At 44.7% G+C, this 16,286-nt stretch overlaps 1 pseudogene across 1 annotated transcript in view; it reads left to right on the top strand.

Annotated features, from left to right (window-relative positions):
• The first annotated feature begins 409 nt into the window (after window positions 1-409).
• LOC145488990 (uncharacterized) overlaps window positions 410-16,286 on the top strand; it is a 389,561-nt pseudogene continuing 373,684 nt past the window's right edge. Inside the window, exon 1 of the transcript XR_014049553.1 lies at window positions 410-3,520. The product of XR_014049553.1 is annotated as an uncharacterized LOC145488990 (transcript). The remainder of the gene's footprint in view (window positions 3,521-16,286) is intronic.

Raw genomic sequence — 16,286 nt, 5'->3', positions numbered from 1 at the left:
GCGAAACGTGGTGTCGGCTACTGTTTCAGTCTTAAAGTGAAGTATGGCTATATTTCGGCCCACAAGCTCGAAAGTTAGCGTTCAAAAAGCTTTGCTGTGTCCATTTCACTGCAAAACAAGGCCATCGGCACCTAGTTTAGCGTCCAAGGGACTGGAAAATATCCCCCAAGTTCCGGGAAATCCAACCGAAGTTTGTCAAAATCACGATGCGCGTAAGGCGGTCTCGGCTACTTTTTCAGTATTAAAGTAAAGTGGGCTATATTTCGGCCCAGAAGCTTAAAGGTGAGCGTTCAAAAACTTTTGCTGTCTCCATTTCACTGCAAACCAAGGCCATCAAGAGTTAGTTTAGAGTCCCTGGGACTGGAAAGTTTCTCCGAAGTTCCGGAATATCGACCCGAAGTTGATCAAAATCACGATGCGCGCACGCCGGTCTCGGCTACTCTTTAAGTCGTAAGTGATGTGGGACTATATTTCGGCCTAGAAGCTCGAAAGTGTGCCTTCAAAAACTTGTGCTGTGTGAATTTCACTGCAAAGCATGGCCATCAGGAGTTAGTATAGAGTCCCCGGGACTGGAAAATATCCCCCTATTTGCGGGAAATCGAGCCGAAGTATCCCAAAATCACGATGCGCGTAAGGCGGTCTCGGCTACTCTTTGAGTGGCGGCTCGATAGGCCCAAAATCGGAAAAAATCGTATTTTTGGAAACCTACATTTTTGGATTGTTTATCCTTTGTACCTTCATGAAAAACCCATTTCCTGCATTTTTACTGTCCTATTAGCATGCTTTTGAGCATTTTCTCAGGATGTTTGGCCCGTTTCCATGGAAACGAGAGTTGTTTACGCGTGTTTTTTTGAAGCAAAAGCAGTGAAAATTAGGGAAAATTTCGAGGAAAATTGCGTATGAGAGGCTTGAATGCTTCGTGGGGCCTGGGAAGCAGTCTAGCCTTCTTTTGAGGACATTTCAAGTCAACTACATGAGGGAATAATCGTAGAAAACGTGGTCGCTGTTGTTTATGCTTCGTTCGTAAAAGTTATCCTCAGAAATGCCTCCAAAAAAGAAATTTAGAAGCGGTAGAAGCAAGAAAAGAAAGTTCACTGGGAACATGTATACCAGGAGAAAGGAATTAGAGTCGAAGGAAGCTTCAGCGGATCAGGAATCGGTCGAAAGAAGCGACGAAGTGGTCTCCGACGAAACAGACGCGTCGCGCTCAAATGTTAACTTGCCTGCAACTTCATCATCTTTTGCATCGCAAGGAAAGGTTCGCGGACTTTCCAACGAGGAGTCTAAACCTGAAAGTAGTGCAAGCGATGTGGATTCAGCTGAAATGGAAGGTTTTCGTTTTGTTGACATGGCAGTCCTCGGCTCGATTTTCGAATTGTTACTCTGCCCCATTTGTAAGAAGAACCACGTGGAGCTGGAGGAAGATAACGAAAGAAAGATGGGATTTGCTTCCTTGCTATTTGTCAAGTGCCCCGGGAAAAAGTGTGGATTCATAAAAAGATTTTACTCTTCTTCCAGAGTTGGGACTTTGTAGGCATTCGAAGTCAATCGAAGAATTGTTCTAGCATCCAGGAACATTGGTGTTGGGCACCAAGGGCTCGTCAAATTTGCTGGAACTATGAACATGCCTCCTCCCATGAATGAAAATGCCTATAGGGATATTGTTGAAGCTGTGAGGAAAGCTGCTCAGACTGTTTGCCAGCGAAGTATGAGAGCTGCTGTTGAAAATGCAAAGAGCTTCTATGAACCAGAGGAGGATGGTGTTTTTGATATTGGAATTTCAGGTTATGGCACCTGGAGAAGAAGGGGCTACTCATCCCTGTATGGAATAGTCACTGCCATATCCACAGTCACTGGCAAAGTAATTGACATCGAAATAATGTCAAAAGACTGCAAGGAGTGCACAGTGTGGAGGAACAAGGAAGGCACACAGGAGTTTGAAGATTGGTGGGAAGGCCACCAACATCATTGCCAGGCTAATCACCATGGGTCATCTGCATCAATGGATTCCACTGGCCTTCTTGCCATATTTCAGCGGTCGGTTGAAAGCTATGGAGTGCGTTATACAGAGTTTTTGGGAGACGGGGACAGCAAAGCCCACAAGCTAATTGTAGATGAAGCTGTGTATGGTGAAAAAGAGGTCACCAAGCTCGAGTGCGTTGGGCATGTTCAGAAACGTCTTGGGTCACGCCTTCGCTTGCTAAAAAAGCGCATAGGTCAAGCAAGACTTGAAGACGGAAAACCAATTGGGGGTATTGGAAGGCTGACAAACAACAAAATAGATCAACTACAGGTCTATTATGGCAAGGCCATCCGAAACAACACCCACGACATCCAATCTATGGAGAATGCTGTCATGGCTATATGGCACCACACAAGATCCAGTGATGACCACCCGGACCATGACTTGTGCCCCCCTGGAGAAAACTCGTGGTGTGGGTTTCAAAGGGACTTGGCAAAGGAAACAACAGAGTACTCACATACACATCCACTGCCTTCTGCTGTTGCCAACGCAATTCATTCAACTTTTGAAGCCCTCAGTGACCAAGACCTCGTACGGCGCTGCCTCCATGGTGGCACACAGAACCGCAACGAGGCAATAAATGCACTCATTTGGCAACGCGCTACAAAGGAAACTCACTCTGGCTTACCCACAGTGGAGCTTGCTGCTCACCTTGCAGTTTCTCACTTCAATGATGGGTCAGTCTCCCTCAAATTGGTCCTCAAAGAACTAGGAATTACGCCAGGGGCTCACTGTAGCCAAGCTTGCAAAAAGCTGGAATATGACAGATTGCGTCATGCCCGCAGAAAGAGTTCTGATCAGTCCAAGGAACGACGAAAACAAATCAGAAACTGGAAGAAAGGCTACAGTGACCGTTTAGAGGCTATTGAAGGACTTCACTATGAAGCTGGAGCCTTTTAGGACTGAACACAGTGAACATTGCTGATGATCAACTTTAAATGCTATTTTCTCAGATTCCGTTTTTTAGGCATGTTCAGTCACCGTAAACACAATATCTCAAAACCTATTTAAGATAACTCAATGAAACTTTCACATTTGGTTGGCTAGAAATAGATCTGTGCAATGACCAATTTTTACTTGGTTTGTGACACCCTATCATGACTTATTAACATTTTTTCAAAGCCGATATTGCACATTTTGATGTATGTTCTGGGTGAAGGCCTCATTCATGATCAAAACATAATTTCTTTATAATAATTGGTCATTGCATAGCTCTGAGAACATAAAAAAATTGTGACAAATTTCAACTTTCCAGCCTAAAGCAGAGTAGAGATATTGTGTTTAAGAAAACACCTACTTCTAGGCCCTCAGAAATGGGTGTGGTTATAAAAATGGGTGTGGCTCCTCAGGAATGTGAGAAATGCATCCCAAATGTATGGCAAATGAATCATAGGGACCTGCTTAATACAATGATATAGTTGAATTGACATGATTTTATAAGATAGTGTTGAGAATTATGTCAAAATGACCAGTTTTAGCCTATCGAGCCACCTTAAAGTGAAGTACGGCTATATTTCGGTCCAGAAGCTCCAAAGTGAGCGTTCAAAAAGTTTTCCTCTCTGAATTATACTGAAAACCAAGGCCATCATGAGTTAGTTTAGAGTCCCCGGGACTGGAAAATATGTTTTAAGTTCTGGCAACTCAAGCCGAAGTTGGCCAAAATCACGATGCGCCTAAGGGGGCCTCGGCTACTCTTTCAGTCTTAAAGTGAAGTGGGGCTCTATTTCTTCCCAGAAGCTCCAAAGTGAGCGCTGCAAAAAATTTGCTGTGTCCATTTCACTGCAAACCAAGGCCATCAGGAGTTAGTTTAGAGTCCCCGGGACTGCAATATATTTCGCAAGTTCCGGAAAATGGAGAAGACGTTGGTCAAAATCACGATGCGCGCAAGACGGTCTTGGCTAGTCTTTCAGTCTTAAAGTGAAGTGGGGCTATATTTCGGCCCAGAAGCTCAAAAGTGAGCTTCAAAAAGTTTTCCTGTATCCATTTCAATGCAAACGAAGGCCATCAAGGGCTACTTAAGAGTCTTCGGGACTGGAAAATATCCCCCAAGTTCAGGGAAATTTAGCCGAAGTTGGTCAAAATCACGGTGCGCGTTAGGCGGTCTCGGTTACTGTTTCAGTCTTAAAGAGAAGTGAGGCTTTATTCCTACCCAGGAGCTTGAAAGTGAGCGTTCAAAAAGTTTCCAGAGCCATCAGGAGCTAGTTTAGAGTCCCCGGGACTGGAAAATATCCCCCAACTTCCGGAAAATCGAGGCGAAGTTGATCAAAATCACGATGCGGGAAACGTGGTCTCGGCTACTGTTTCAGTCTTAAAGTGAAGTATGGCTATATTTCGGCCCACAAGCTCGAAAGTGAGCGTTCCAAAAGCTTTGCTGTGTCCATTTCACTGCAAAACAAGGCCATCGGCACCTAGTTTAGCGTCCAAGGGACTGGAAAATATCCCCCAAGTTCCGGGAAATCCACCCGAAGTTTGTCAAAATCACGATGCGCGTAAGGCGGTCTCGGCTACTTTTTCAGTATAAAAGTAAAGTGGGCTATATTTCGGCCCAGAGGCTTGGAAGTGAGCGTTCAAACAGTTTTGCTGTCTCCATTTCACTGCAAACCAAGGCCATCAAGAGTTAGTTTAGAGTCCCTGGGACTGGAAAATATCCCCCAAGTTCCGGAATATCGACCCGAAGTTGATCAAAATCACGATGCGCGCACGCCGGTCTCGGCTACTCTTTAAGTCGTAGGTGATGTGGGACTATATTTCGGCCTAGAAGCTCGAAAGTGTGCCTTCAAAAACTTGGGCTGTGTGAATTTCACTGCAAAGCATGGCCATCAGGAGTTAGTTTAGAGTCCCCGGGACTGAAAAATATTCCCCAAGTTCCAGGAAAGCGAGCAGAAGTTGATAAAAATCGCGATGCGCGTAACGCGGTCTCGGCTACTGTTTCAGTCTTAAAGTGAAGTGTGGCTATATTTAGGCCCACAAGCTGGAAATTGAGCGTTCAAAAAGTTTTGCTGTGTCCATTTCACTGCAAACCAAGGCCATCAGGAGTTGTTATAAAGTCCCCGGGACTGGAAAATATTCTCCAAGTTCCAGGAAATGGCGCCGAAGTTGATGAAAATTACAATGCGCGTAACGGGCTCTCCGCTATTCTTTCAGTCTTAAATTTAAGTAGGGCTATATTTCGGCCCTGAAGCTCGAACGTGAGCGTTCAGAATGTTTTGCTGTGTTCATTAAACTGCAAACCAAGGTCATCGGGAGTTACTTTAGCGTCCCCAGGACTTTAAATTATTCGCCAACTTCCGGGAAATCGACCAAAAGTGGCCCAAAATCACGATGCGCGTAAGACGGTCTCGGCTACTCTTTCAGTCTTAAAATTAAGGGGGGCTATATTTCGACCTAGAAGCTCGAGACCGGGCGTGCACTAATTTTACCTGTGTCCATTTCACTGACATCTTAGGCAATCAGGAGTTAGTTTAGAGTCCTTGGGACTGGAAAATATTTCCCAAATTCTGGCACATCGAGCCAAAGTTGCTCAAAATCACGATGCGCGTAAGGCGGTCTCGGCTACTCTTTCAGTCTTAAAATGAAGTGGGGCTATATTTCGGCCGACAAGCTCAACACCGAGCGTGCGCTCCTTTTGGCTGTGTACATATCACTGAAAACTAAGTTTATCAGGAGTTAGCATAGAGTCCTCGGGACTGGAAAATATTCCCCGAATTCCGGCAAATCGAGCCAAAGATGCTCAAAATCACGATGCGCGTAAGGCGGTCTCGGCTACTCGTTTACTCCGAAAATGAAGTGGGGCTATATTTCGGTTCTACAAGCTCGACACCGAGCGTGCTCTCCTTTTACCTGTGTCCATTTTACTAAGAACTAAGTCCATCAGGAGATAGTTTAGAATCCTCGAGACTGGAAGCTATCCTCCAAGTTTCGGCAAATTGAGCCATACTTTCTTAAAATTACGATAAGCGTACGGCAGTTTCGTTTACTCTTTCAGTTTGAAGAGGAGCTTCGCCTAAATATCAAGTAGACTTGGAAATAGCGAAAAGATCGAATTTCTTCAAACTCGCCCAGAATGAAGCCCTACAGGCACTAGTTACGAAAATATCGTTTTAAGTTCGATAAATCAAAAATTAATTTTTTTCCGCAATTTTTTCGTTTCGATGCCCCAAATCGGCCAAAATCCATCGAAAATGAGCGGCATATTCAGAGGCTCGTAAACTCAAAAGCAAAAATCTTCATTACAAACTGATTGCACGTCGTATTTGTACTTCCTTTCTTGTCTATTTAGAGCTAAATAGATCGTGATTTGATTAGAACTTAAATATTTGACGAATTTTTTAAGTTAACGATCCAAGACAGCTTTACAAGAGGTCTACATTTAACCTATTTTCAAATGCTAAAAGGGCGTTCTGGTACACGGCTTTTCCCAAAACGACTAGTTTGGTCTGAAAGAGCATTGTTTCTTCTTCAAATTAGTGAAATAAAATTTTTGGGTAAATAAAATCGCGAGCGCTGAGATAGCGAACAAAATGCAGCACTTCTTCCTGAAAACGTGACCTTTGACCCGAGCGTAACGAAACCGATTACTGCAAGAAAACCCGGAAGAAACGCAAACGCTTCGTTATTTTGAAACAATTTCTAGTGATATCTCTCCGAAACCATGATTGCAAGAAACTATTTCCAGATATGAAATCTTGCAGGGTCAAAGACAGAGCTAAAGGGCGCATTTTGACACAATAACTTTGTTTGCTGAGAATTGAATTGCAGTCAATTCCAGTGAAATTTGCAAACTTGACGCATGTTAGCCGATACTTACCTGAATATTTATATTAATAGAAGAGTCGTCTTCTTGGATTAACCTTCAAAAGAAGCTGGATCCGGATTTGGAAACCTCTAAAAGAAGAAATGTTTAATGTTCCGTGACCTGCCCGCTGCTATAAATTAGCTTAAATTCCATGCACATGCCGACCGCATGTTTGTCGTAAAACTCACTTAACTCCACTGACAGTTTCCATGGGTAACCCCAAAATAAACAATCCCCAAAAATGTAAAGTGAAATTGGCTGTCTTCATGAACAGTTAAAAGCTAGAGTCAAGTTCCATTACCCTTTAAAAGTGCTTGATTCTACTTTGTTCACTCAGTAGTTACTGTCACGTTCGAATACCGCGTAGTATCGGTCATGCCAAAACACTGCAGACCGTACAGACTAAGTAAGTTTCCCATACAAAGTCTTGTACGCGTTTGTCTATTGAATCAAACGTCAAATGCTGCGCTTGTGCAGCCTGTGGATAAATGACAAACTTTCAGATATATCTAACACTATTTTGTAACTAGACCCAAAAAAAGGAGTCACAATGAAAAGCCCAAACAAGTGTCTGCAGTCTGCACGGTCTGCACCGTTTTGGCGTGACCGATTCGCGGCATTCGAACGTGAGAGTAGTGAACAAAGTCAACGCAAACAAATAAAATCAAGCACTTTTTAAAGGTAATGGAACTTGACTCTAGCTTATAACTGTTCATCAAGACAGCCAATTTCACTTTACATTTTTGGGGATTGTTTATTTTGGGGTTGCCCATGGAAACTGTCAGTAGAGTTCAGTTGATTTTACGACAAACATGCGGTTGGCATGTGCATGGAATCTATAGCATCGGGTAGGTCACGGAATATTACTCATTTCTTCTTTTAGAGGTTTCCCAATCGGGGTCCAGCTTCTTTTGAAGGTTAATCCTAGAAGACGGCTCTTCTATAAATATAAATATTCAGGTAAGTATCGGCTAACATACTTCAAGTTTGCAAATTTCACTGGAATTCGTTAACGGTCATTGACTTCAATTCTCAGCAAACAAAGTTATTGTGTCAAAATGCGCCCTTTAGCTCTGTCTTTGACCCTGCAAGATTTCATATCTGGAAATAGTTTCTTGCAATCATGGTTTCGGAGAGATATCACTAGAAATTGTTTCAAAATAACGAAGCGTTTGCGTTTCTTCCGGGTTTTCTTGCAGTAATCGGTTTCGTTACCCTCGGGTCAAAGGTCACGTTTTCAGGACGAAGTGCTGCATTTAGTTCGCTATCTCAGCGCTCGCGATTTTATTTACCCAAAAATTTTATTTCACTAATTTGAAGAAGAAACAATGCTCTTTCAGACCAAACTAGTCGTTTTGGGAAAAGCCGTGTACCAGAACGCCTTTTTAGCATTTGAAAATAGGCTAAATGTAGACCTCTTGTAAAGCTGTCTTGGGTCGTTAACTTAAAAAATTCGTCAAATATTTAAGTTCTGATCAAATCACGATCTATTTAGCTCTAAATAGACAAGAAAGGAAGTACAAATACGACGTGCAATCAGTTTGTAATGAAGATTTTTGCTTTTGAGTTTACGAGCCTCTGAATATGCCGCTCATTTTCGATGGATTTTGGCCGATTTGGGGCATCGAAACGAAAAAATTGCGGAAAAAAATAATTTTTGATTTATCGAACTTAAAACGATATTCTTTTAACTAGTGCCTGTAGGGCTTCATTCTGGGCGAGTTTGAAGAAATTCGATTTTTTCCCTATTTCCAAGTCTAGTTGATATTTAGGCGAAGCTGCTCTTAAAATGAAGTGGGGCTACATTTCGGCCTAGAAGCTCGACACCGAGCGTGCGCTCCTGTTACCTGTGGCCATTTTACTGAAAACTAAGGCCATCAAGAGTTAGGGTAGAGTCCCCGGGACTGGAAAATATCCCCCAAGTTTTGGCAGATCGAGCCATAGTGGCTAAAAATTTCGATGCGCTTAAGGCGGTTTCGTGTACACTTTCAATCTTAAAGTGAACTGGGGCAATATTTCCGCCCAGAAGCTGGAAAGTCAGCGTTCAAAAAGTTGTGCTGTGTCCATTTTACTCCAGAGCAAGGCCATTAGGAGTTACTTTAGAGTCCGCAGGACTGGAAAATATCCCCCAAGTTCCGGGAAATCGAGCCGAAGTTGGTCAAAATTAGGATGGGCGTAAGGCGGTCTCGGGTACTCTTTCACTCTTAAAGTGAAGTGGAGCTGTATTTCGGCCCAGAAGCTCAAAAGTGAGCGTTCAAAAAGTTTTGCTGTGCCCATTTTACTGCAGACCAAGGACGTCGGGGGTCAGTTTAGAGTCCCTGGGACTGGAAAATATCCCCCAAGTTCCGGGAAATTTAACCGAGGTTGGTCAAAATCACGACGCGCGTACGGCCGTCTAGGCTACTCGTTCAGTCTTAAAGTGAAGTGGGGCAATATTTCGGCCCAGAAGTTCGAAACTGAGTGTTTAAAAAGTTTTGCTGTGTCCATTTCACTGCAAAACAAGGCCATCACGACTTAGTTTAGCGTCCAAGGGACTGGAAATATCCCCCAAGTTACGGGAAATCCACCCGAAGTTAGTCAAAATCACGATGCGCTTAAGGGGGTCTCGGCTACTCTTTCAGTCTTCAGGTAAAGTGGGCTTAGATTTAACCCCAGAAGCTCGAAAGTAAGGGTTCAAAAATTTTTGTCTCTATTTCACTCACATCTTAGACAATCAGGAGAGAGTTTAGAGACTTTGGGACTGGAAAATATCTCCCAAGTTTCGCCAGATCGAGCCGAAGATCCTCAAAATCACAATGCGCGTAAGGCGCTCCCGCCTACTCTTTCAGTCTTAAAATAGAAGTAGGGCTATCTTTCGGCCAGCAAGCTCGAAAGTGCGCGTTCAAAAAGTGTTCCTGTGTCCATTTCACTGGAAACCAAGGCAATCAGGAGTTAGTTTAGAGTCCCCGGGACTGGAAAATATCCCCCTATTTGCGAGAAATCGAGCCGAAGTATCCCAAAATCACGATGCGCGTAAGGCGGTCTCGGCTACTCTTTCAGTCTTAAAGTTAAGCGGGGCTATATTTCGACCCATAAGCTCGAAAGTGAGCGTTCAAAAAGTTTTGCTGTGTCCATTTAACTGCAAACTAAGGCCATCGGAAGGTAGTTTAGCTTCCCCGGGAATTGAAAATATTAGCCAACTTCCGGGAAATCGAGCTGAAGTTGGTCGAAATTACGATGCGCGTAAGGCGGTCTCGGCTACTCTTTCAGTCTTAAAGTGAAGTAGGGCTATATTTCGGCCCTGAAGCTCGAAGGTGAGCGTTCAGAATGTTTTGCTGTGTTCGTTAAACTGCAAACCAAGAAAATCGGGAGTTAGTTTAGCGTGCCCGGGACTTTAAATTATTCGCCAACTTCCGGGAAATCGAGCAAACGTGGCCCAAAATCACGATGCGCGTAAGGCGGTCTCGGCTACTCTTTCAGTCTTAAAATTAAGGGGGGCTATATTTCGACCTAGAAACTCGAGATCGGGTGTGCGCTAATTTTACCTGTGTCTATTTCACTGACATCTTAGGTAATCAGAAGTTAGTTTAGAGTCGTTGGGACTGGAAAATATTTCCCAAATTCTGGCAAATCGAGCCAAAGTTGCTCAAAATCACGATGCGCGTAAGGCGGTCTCGGCTACTCTTTCAGTCTTAAAATGAAGGGGGGCTATATTTCGGCCGACAAGCTCAACACCGAGCGTGCGCTCCTTTTGCCTGTGTACATATCACTGAAAACTAAGTTTATCAGGAGTTAGCATAGAGTCCTCGGGACTGGAAAATATTCCCCGAATTCCGGCAAATCGAGCCAAAGATGCTCAAAATCACGATGCGCGTAAGGCAGTCTCGGCTACTCGTTTACTCCGAAAATGAAGTGGGGCTATATTTCGGTTCTACAAGCTCGACACCGAGCGTGCTCTCCTTTTACCTGTGTCCATTTCACTAAGAACTAAGTCCATCAGGAGATAGTTTAGAATCCTCGAGACTGGAAGCTATCCTCCAAGTTTCGGCAAATTGAGCCATACTTTCTTCAAATTACGATAAGCCTACGGCAGTTTCGTTTACTCTTTCAGTCCTAAAATGAACTGGGGCTACATTTCGGCCTAGAAGCTCAACACCGAGCGTGCGCTCCTGTTACCTGTGACTATTTTACTGAAAACTAAGGCCATCAAGAGTTAGGGTAGAGTCCCCGGGACTGGAAAATATCCCCAAGTTTTGGCAGATCGAGCCATAGTGGCTAAAAATTTCGATGCGCTTAAGGCGGTTTCGTGTACACTTTCAGTCTTAAAATAAAGTGGGGCTATATTTCGGCCTACAACCTGGAAACCTAGCGTGCGCCCCTTTTACCTGTGTCCATTTCACTAAAAACCAAGGCATTCAGGAGTTAGTTTAGAGCTTCCGGGACTGGAAAATATCCCCCAAGTCCCAGGAAATCAAGCCGAAGTTCGACAAAATTACCATGCGCGTAAGGCGGTCCCGGCTACTCTTTCAGTCTTAAAGTGAAGTGGGGCTATATTTCGGCCCAGAAGCTCGAAAGTGAACCTTCAAAGAGTTTGGCTGTGTCCATTTCACTGAAAACCAATTAGGAATTAGTTTAGAGTGCCCAGGACTGGGACTTATCTCCCAAGTTCCGGGAAATCCAGCCGAAGTAGCCCAAAATCACGATGCACGTAAGGCGGTCTCGGCTAGCCTTTCAGTCTTAAAGTGAAGTAGGGCTATGCTTCGGCCCAGAAGCTCAAACGTGAGCGTTCAAAAAGTTGTGCTGTGTCCATTTCACTGCAAACCAAGGCAATCAGGAGTTAGTTTAGAGTCCCCAGTACCGGAAAATATCCCCCATTTCCCGGGAAATCGAGCCAAAGTTGGCCAAAATCACGATGCGCGTAAGGCGGTCCCGGTTACTCTTTCATTCTTAAAGTGAACTGGGGCAATATTTCCGCCCAGAAGCTCGAAAGTGAGCGTTCAAAAAGTTGTGCTGTGTCCATTTCACTCCAGAGCAAGGCATCAGGAGTTACTTTAGAGTCCGCCGGCCTGGAAAATATCTCCCAAGTTCCGGGAAATCGAGCCGAAGTTGGTCAAAATTAGGATGGGCGTAAGGCGGTCTCGGCTACTCTTTCACTCTTAAAGTGAAGTGGAGCTATATTTCGGCCCAGAAGCTCAAAAGTGAGCGTTCAAAAAGTTTTGCTGTGTCCATTTTAATGCAGACCAAGGACGTCGGGGGTCAGTTTAGAGTCCCAGGGACTGGAAAATATCCCCCAAGTTTCGGGAAATTTAACCGAAGTTGGTCAAAATTACGATGGGCGTAAGGCGGTCACGGCTACTCTTTCACTTTTAAAGTGAAGTGAGGCTTTATTCCTGCCCAGGAGCTTGAAAGTGAGCGTTCAGAAAGTTTCCCACTGTTTATTTCACTGCAAAACAAAGCCATCAGGAGCTAGTTTAGAGTCCCCGGGACTGGAAAATATCCCCCAACTTCCGGGAAATCGAGCCGAAGTGGGTGAAAATAACGATTCGCGTAAGGCGGTCTCGGCTACTCTTTCAGTCTTAAAGTGAAGTGGGGCTATATTTCGGGCCAGAAGCCCGAAAGTGAGCCTTCAAAAAGTTTTGCTGTGTTCATTTCACTGCAAGCAAAGGCCATCAGGAGTTAGTTTAGCGTGCCCGGGACAAGAAAATATGCCCCAAGGTCCGGGAAATTGAGCCGAGGTTGGTCAAAATCACGATGCCCCTAAAGTGGTCTCGGCTACTGTTTCAGTCTTAAAGTGAAGGAGGGCTATATTTCGGGCCAGAAGCTCGAGAGTGAGCGTTCAAAAAGTTTCGCTGTGTCCATTTCACTGAAAACCAAGGCCATCAGGGGTTAGTTTAGAGTCCCCGGGACTGAAAATATCCCCCAAGTTCCGGCAAATCGAGCCCAAGTTGGTCAAAATCACGGTGCGCTTAAGGCGGTGTCGCCTACTCCTTCAGTCTTAAAGTAAAGTGGGGCTCTATTTCGGCCCACAAGCACAAAGCTCAAAAAAAATTACTGTGTCTATTTCACTGCAAACCAAGGCTATCAGGAGTTAGTTTAGAGTCCCCGGGAGTGGAATGTATTTCCCAAGTTCCGGAAAATCGAGAACACGTTGGTCAAAATCACGATGCGCGTAAGACCTTCTCGGCTACTCTTTCAGTCTTAAAGTGAAGTGGGGCTATATTTCGGCCGAGAAGCTCAAAAGTGAGCGTTCAAAAAGTTTTGCTGTATCCATTTCAATGCAAACCAAGGCCATCACGGGTTACTTAAGAGTCCTCGGGACTGGAAAATATCCCCCAAGTTCCGGTAAATCGAGCCGAAGTTGGTCAAAATCACGGTGCGCTTAAGGCGGTGTCGCCTACTCCTTCAGTCTTAAAGTAAAGTGGGGCTCTATTTCGGCCCACAAGCACAAAGCTCAAAAAAAATTACTGTGTCTATTTCACTGCAAACCAAGGCTATCAGGAGTTAGTTTAGAGTCCCCGGGAGTGGAATGTATTTCCCAAGTTCCGGAAAATCGAGAACACGTTGGTCAAAATCACGATGCGCGTAAGACCTTCTCGGCTACTCTTTCAGTCTTAAAGTGAAGTGGGGCTATATTTCGGCCGAGAAGCTCAAAAGTGAGCGTTCAAAAAGTTTTGCTGTATCCATTTCAATGCAAACCAAGGCCATCACGGGTTACTTAAGAGTCCTCGGGACTGGAAAATATCCCCCAAGTTCCGGTAAATCGAGCCGAAGTTGGTCAAAATCACGATGTGCGTAAGGTGGTCTCGGCTACTCTTTCAGTCTTAAAGTGAAGTGGGGCAATATTTCGGCCCAGAAGCTCGAAAGTGAGTGTTTCAAAAGTTTTTCTCTGTCACTTTCAGTGCAAAACAAGGCCATCAGAAGTTAGTTTAGAGTCTCCGAAACTGGAGAATATCCCCAAGTCCCGGGAAATCGAGCCGAAGTTGATCAAATTCATGATGCGCGTAACGTGGTCTCGGCTACTGTGTCAGTCCTAAAGTGAAGTGTGGCTATATTTCGGCCGAGAAGCTCGAAAGTGAGCGTTCAAAAAGTTTTGTTGTGTCCATTTTACTTCAAACCAAGGCCATCAGGACTTAGTTTAGCGTCCAAGGGACTGCAAAATATCCCCCAAGTTCCGGGAAATCCATTCGAAGTTCGTCAAAATTACGATGCGCGTAAGGCGCTCTCATCTACTCTTTCAGTCTTAAAGTAAAGTGGGGCTATATTTCTGCCCAGAAGCTCCAAAGTTGTGCTCTGTCCATTTCACTTAAAACCAAGGCCATCAGGAGTTACTTTAGAGTCCCTTTGACTGGAATATATCCCCCAAGTTTCGGGAAATAAACGCGAAATTGGTCAAAATCACGATTCGCTCAAGACGGTCTTGCCTACTCTTTCAGTCTTAAAGTAAAATGGGGCTCTATTTCGGCCCAGAAGCTCGAGAGTGAGCGTTCAAAAACTTTCGCTGTGTCCATTTCACTGCAAACCAAGACAAGCAGGAGTTAGGTGAGAGTCCCCGGGACTAGAAAATATCCCCCAAGTTCCGGGAAATCAACCCGAAGTTTCTCAAAATCACGATGCGCGTAAGGCGGTCTCGGTTACTCTTTCAGTGTTAAAGTAATGAGGGGCTATATGTTGGCCCAGAAGCTCGAAATTGAGCGTTCAAAAAGTTTTGCTGCGTCCATTTTGCTGCAAACCAAGGCCATCAGGAATTAGTTTAGAGTCCTCAGAACTGGAATATATCCCCTTAGTTCCGGCAAATCGAGACGAAGTTGCTCAAAATCACGATGCACGTAAGGCGCTCTCGGCTACTCTTTCAGTCTTCAAGTGAAGTGGGGTTCTATTTCGGTCCAGAAGCTCGAAAGTCTGCTTTCAAACACTTTTTCTGTTTCCGTTTCACTGCAAACCAAGACCGAGTTAGTTTAGAGTCCCCGGGACTGGAAAATATTTCGCAAGTTCCGGGAAATCGAGCCGAAGTTGAGCAAAATCACGATGCGCGAAACGTGGTCTCGGCTACTCTTTCAGTCTTAAAGTGAAGTATGGCTATATTTCGGCCCACAACCTGGAAAGTGAGCGTTCAAAAAGCTTTGCTGTGTCCATTTCACTGCAGAACAAGGCCATCGGCACCTAGTTTAGCGTCCAAGGGACTGGAAAATATCCCCCAAGTTCCGGGAAATCCACCCGAAGTTTGTCAAAATCACCATGCGCGTAAGGCGGTCTCGGCTACTTTTTTACTATTAAAGTAAAGTGGGCTATATTTCGGCCCAGAAGCTTGAAGGTGAGCGTTCAAAAACTTTTGCTGTCTCCATTTCACTGTAAACCAAGGCCATCAAGAGTTAGTTTAGAGTCCCTGGGACTGGAAAGTATCCCCCAAGTTCCGGAATATCGACCCGAAGTTGGTCAAAATCACGATGCGCGCACGCGGGTCTCGGCTACTCTTTAAGTCGTAAGTGATGTGGGACTATATTTCGGCCTAGAAGCTCGAAAGTGTGCGTTCAAAAACTTGTGCTGTGTGAATTTCACTGCAAACCATAGCAATCAGGAGTTAGTTTAGAGTCCCTGGGACTGGAAAATATTCCCCAAGTTCCAGGAAAGCGAGCAGAAGTTGATCAAAGTCACGATACGCGTAACGCGGTCTCGGCTACTGTTTCAGTCTTAAAGTGAAGTGTGGCTATATTTAGGCCCACAAGCTCGAAATTGAGTGTTCAAAAAGTTTTGCTGTGTCCATTTCACTGCAAACCAAGGCCATCGGGAGCTAGTTTAGAGTCCCCGGGAGTGGAAAATATTCTCCAAGTTCCAGGAAATGGCGCCGAAGTTGATGAAAATTACGATGCGCGTAACGGGCTCTCGGCTATTCTTTCAGTCTTAAATTTAAGTAGGGCTATATTTCGGCCCTGAAGCTCCAAGGTAAGCGTTCAGAATGTTTCATCGGGAGTTAGTTTAGCGTCCCCGGGACTTTAAATTATTCGCCAACTTCCGGGAAATCGAGCAAAAGTGGCCCAAAATCACGATGCGCGTAAGGCGGTCTCGGCTACTCTTTTAGTCTTAAAATTAAGGGGGGCTATATTTCGGCCGACAAGCTCAACACCGAGCGTGCGCTCCTTTTGCCTGTGTACATATCACTGAAAACTAAGTTCATCAGGAGTTAGCATAGAGTCCTCGGGACTGGAAAATATTCCCCGAATTCCGGCAAATCGAGCCAAAGATGCTCAAAATCACGATGCGCGTAAGGCAGTCTCGGCTACTCGTTTACTCCGAAAATGAAGTGGGGCTATATTTCGGTTCTACAAGCTCGACACCGAGCGTGCTCTCCTTTTACCTGTGTCCATTTCACTAAGAACTAAGTCCATCAGGAGATAGTTTAGAATCCTCGAGACTGGAAGCTATCCTCCAAGTTTCGGCAAATTGAGCCATACTTTCTTAAAATTACGATAAGCGTACGGCAGTTTCGTTTAC

The sequence above is a fragment of the Orbicella franksi genome, chromosome 6 (assembly GCF_964199315.1).
Source record: "Orbicella franksi chromosome 6, jaOrbFran1.1, whole genome shotgun sequence".
Classification (NCBI taxonomy): Eukaryota; Metazoa; Cnidaria; class Anthozoa; order Scleractinia; family Merulinidae; genus Orbicella; species Orbicella franksi.
Note: the sequence above shows the minus strand (reverse complement) of the source record. Positions and strands in the feature narration are given on the sequence as shown.